General features: G+C 35.7%; 1 protein-coding gene across 3 annotated transcripts in view; it reads right to left on the bottom strand.

Moving 5' to 3' along the window:
• The window catches only part of ENOX1 (ecto-NOX disulfide-thiol exchanger 1), a 612013-nt gene that overhangs the window by 277870 nt on the left and 329468 nt on the right, over positions 1–4675 (bottom strand). For 2 of the 3 annotated variants that reach the window (XM_011940311.1, XM_011940319.1), the window contains exon 3: positions 2838–2981. The exons of the other annotated variant lie outside the window; for it this stretch is intronic. The gene's annotated coding sequence lies outside the window, so the exon portion shown is untranslated. The remainder of the gene's footprint in view (positions 1–2837; positions 2982–4675) is intronic. 3 annotated transcript variants of the gene reach the window in all.

The following is a 4675-nucleotide window of genomic DNA, read 5'->3' as shown; positions in this document are numbered from 1 at the left end:
ATAAAAATTAATATATATTATATATAGACTTTCAGTCATGCAAGATGAAAACATTGTAATATATAAAGTTACAGTAGTGAGAATGGCACGATACTGACATAAAGGCAGATACATGGACCAATGGAACAGGATAGAGAGTCCAGAAATCAGCCCATATATAGAGGGTCAAATTATATTCAACAAGGGTTCTAAGACTCCACAAAAGTGTAAGAACTTATTCTTCAATAAATTGTGTTGGGAAAACTGTGTATCTACACGCCACAGAAAAAAACTGGATCCTTATTTTATACCATACACCAAAATCAACCCAAAATGAATTAAAGAATTAAATGTAAGATTTGAAACTACACAACTACTAGAAGAAAACCCAGGGAAAAAGCTCCATAATATTTGGTCTTGGCTGTGATTTCTTAGACATCACAAGAAAAGAACAGGTAACAAAACAAACGTAGACAAGTAGAATTGTATCAAATTAAAGGCTTCTATGCAGCAAAGGAAGCAATCAGTAGAGTGAAAAGGCAACTTATGGAATGGGAAAAAATTTGCAAACCATATATCTGATAAGGGGTTAATATATTAAATATATAATAAACTCCTACAACTCAATTGCAAAATATCCAAATAGTATAATTTTAAAAAGAGCAAAGGACTTGAATAGACATTTCTCCCAAGAAGATATAAAAATGGTCAACAGATACATGAAATGATACTCAAAATCACTAATTATCAGGGAAATGCAAATCAAAACCAAAATGAAATGTCACCTCTTAAGATGGTTATTATTTTAAAAAATAGACAAGTGTTAGTAAAGACGTGGAGAAACTGGAACTGGAGAAACTGGAACCCTTGTACACAGAGGGTAAGAATGCAAAACGGTACTTCTGCTATGCAGTATGAAGATTCCTCCACAAATTAAAAATAGAACTACCATATGATCTAGCAATTTCACCTCTGGGTACATATCAAAAAAACTGAAAACAGGATCTTGTAGAGATATTTGCACACTCATGTTCACTGCAGCATTATTCGCAATAGCTAAGATGTGGAAACAACCTAAATGCCCACTGACAAATGAATGAGTAAACATGGTCTGTATGTAGAACAGAAGATTATTAAACCTAACAAGGAAAATCCTGTCGTATGTGACAACATGGACAAACTAAGGTCATTATGCTAAGTGAAACAAGCCAGTCACCGAAGGAAAAATACTGCATGATTTCATTCATATGAAGTACCTAAAGTAGTCAAACTCACAGAATAAGGTAAAATTATAGTTGCCAGAGCTGAAGGGAGGAGGAACAGGGAGTTGCTTTACAACAGGTATAGCATTTCAGTCATGCAAGTTGAAAAAATTGTAAGGATTTGCTGTACAACACGGAGAGAGTTAGCAACGTTAAAGTATGCACTTAAAAATTGGTTAAAGGGTAGGTTTCATGGTGTATGTGTGTGTGTGTGTGTGTGTGTTTTAATCAAAATAAATTAAAAAAATAAAAAAAACTAAGAGAAAAAGGAAGTTGGATCCCTGGGTATGAAGGTTTGAAAACAAATGGATTTTTATTGGTTTCAGACAGTTCACGCAGAATCTTGCTTGTAGACTAGGTAGGAGCATTTAGGTAACTTCTCACGTCGTGCCCAGCACTTCTGTTTCTATGGATACAGTTATTAGGTTCCAGCACACTGTGATATCCTACTGAATTGACAGGCTAGAAAGCTGAGGATGGAGGCACAACTTCCCATCTACCCCATACCCTAGTAAATACCCCCTGCCTCACTGTTCAATGGCAGTTAATCATGAGGCCCAACAATGAAGGGTACAGTGGGAAAACTGGAGTCTAGCCCAGCACTACAGTAAAATCTACTTTGATTCTTAGTAGAAATAAAAGAAATTAAAAAAGTAGAACCACAGTAAAGGGGTACTAAGGGAGAAAGCATTTGTCACCGTGGACAGAATAAAAGTACCACCAAATGAAATAAATGCCTATGGGAAAAGATGTGTCATGCTAGAAAGTACTGTGCTCCTTCTCCTTTGCTCTTCATTTAGTTTTTATCCATTCAATGTACCAAGCCTTATCCTATATCCTGTTTCTTTTTCCAGCTTTGAAAGATGCATGGACTGAATTTAGCCCTTGGTTAGGTCTTTGTCAGAAAGTACCTTCAAAGTAAAAGTGTTTTACTTGGTACTATCTCAACAGCAAACATGTATTTCCAAAATGAAATGCTTGCTCTGCTAGCAAGCTTTTTCCATGAGTAAGCAACAATATTGTTAGTAATTTTTCAAACTGTTGGTACACATACTCACACACATACAAAATGCCAAACAAGTTCTATTCTATCATTTATAAATCATACGGTGAATATCCTCTGGTAGAACTAAATGAAAACACTCAGGGCACTGAGTTTTATAATTTGAAAAATGATAATACTAGTTGATATTGACAAATTCAGTTTTGATTTTCAATGTTTCAAAATATAATTTATCCACAAGGTCTTAAACAATTGAAAGTACTTAACTAAATCTGATATACGTAGATGCTTGGCATAAATTTATTGAATCTATTCAGCCAGAATTTATAAACACAAAAATAAAATTTGTTTTAAGCCAACGTGGGGTATATTTTATTTCTAATATCCTTGTTACATTCCACAGAGTATACACAAATAAGTATGACAAGATATTTATTTTCATTTATATCTGACTTTCAATGAAATTAGGGAATGAAAATATTTAAAATGTACTCCCAGTGTTTTAACTGAAATAGAGTATAAATATTTTCCATTAAAAAATATCCCTCAAAATTAATATCTTCAGTAAGAAAAATGAAAAAATTAACACAAACCTTAAAACTGCCAGCAGTTCAGAAGATAAATGTGTTCTTTGGGGACTTGATTAAAACCATGTATTCATAAAAGTCTTTTAAATGGATGCTCTTCACAAAGGAAGTCCCATGGAAAACCGCGTGGTTCTGACATACCAGAGGCTTCTGGAAGCAAAGAAAAGCACACCTTTAGGAAATGTCTAAAGTACCATTACTGTCTGTAATGGTATTATTATCACTTGTATGTATTATCAGCATGATGTTATTAATTTCTATCAATTTTGTACCCCAAATCATCTTATTCATCAATGGCAGAGTGGGACGGTAACCTTTCAATATTGTATTTAGAAATTTCTAAAGGTCAGGAGTATTTATAACTAAGCAAACTTGCTTTTCCTCTTATCTAGGCTGGGATTGAATAACTGTGGGCAGGGTATGAGCACAAGAGCCGTGACGGTATTTACTGAGTGCCTACCAGATATAAGGCAGTGTGCAAGTGGCTTTTAAATCTGGGATCTTTAATATAAAAACACTGTGATTGAAAAGTATTGGCTCCATTTTACAGATGAGAAAACTCAATGCACAGATTGCTGAACTCAGGCTTAGAACCTGTAACCATCAAAGTTCAAAGGCCTCAGGGCAGGTACTTTCCCTCATCTCACTCTGTAGCCTTGGTGATTTAGAAAAATATTTCCCAAACAGAACTGACAAGAGAACAGATAACGCTGCAACATACTAAATTAATTGAAATATTACTAATTAATTAAGAACTTGTCTTGCCTAATTTGCTTTAGTTTTATATTAAATATTGTCTTATTGAGTCAGACCCACATAAATACAAATGGCCAGCTTTAAACAGTATTTTTTTTCTCCCAACTTTTCTTCCTTAGGCAAAGAGAGAGAACTTGCTGGAAACTGAGAAGCTCCTTTGTGTTTGGTGTGGGATTATGTGCAGCGCTACATCAAGGCTGGCACTGCAAACTTCTCATTTTTCTCTGGCCCCTCCATGTGACCCACAGTTCCTCCACTGTCCTGATGAATGAGAACACTTGGTTTTCCTGATTGCATCAGGAACTGAGTCCACATCCTCTGTGGCTATCACTGAGTGATATTACTGGTATCTCGTTGTGGCAACATCCACCTTAATGGCTGAGGGTGACAAAGCAAGGGCTCTAGTTGGATTTCCATTCTCGCTTTTAGTCAACTATCTCTATGTTTGTTTCTGATGGTTCCAGTGCCAACACAGAGACCCCCCCAACTTACCCACCACCAGCTGTCCCAGTACCCACTCTCACACCGTGTTGTGGGGTTACTGCTCACCAAATACATGCTTCAACACATTCCTTGAAATGATAGCTTTGGATGCCATAGACTTTGTCTGTCCTGAACCTTTTAGCTCATGGCCCCATCGCATGAGCAAAAGTCCCTTAGATAAGACTAGAAAACGATGGAGCCAGGAAGGTCATGCATAACTTTTGAAATTTTTAGTCTATTGGATTTTTGGCCACAAAAGCTTCAGTCATGAATAAAGAAACAAGGGAAAATGATTGATGGTATTTTCAAGTTCTATAGAACCAGAGCCTAGGATTATTATGCAAGGAAAAAGGAAAAAGAACAGAGGAAAACAGAACTAGTTTATCTGTGCATGAAAGAAGAAAGGTGAGCTTGACAAAGAATGAGGAAAAAAGACTTGAACCAATGGATCTAAACTAAGTGAGAGGAATGTGAAATGAATAGCAACTCTTCTTAAAACCTCAAACAGAAAGCTGAAACTGGATCCTTTCCTTACTCCTTATACGAAAATTATTTCAAGATGGATTAGAGACTTAAATGTTAGACCTAATACCATAAAAACCCTA

This window comes from Colobus angolensis, unplaced genomic scaffold (genome assembly GCF_000951035.1).
Source record: "Colobus angolensis palliatus isolate OR3802 unplaced genomic scaffold, Cang.pa_1.0 Scaffold101, whole genome shotgun sequence".
NCBI classification, from domain to species: domain Eukaryota; kingdom Metazoa; phylum Chordata; class Mammalia; order Primates; family Cercopithecidae; genus Colobus; species Colobus angolensis.
This window is presented reverse-complemented; position numbering and strand designations above follow the sequence as displayed.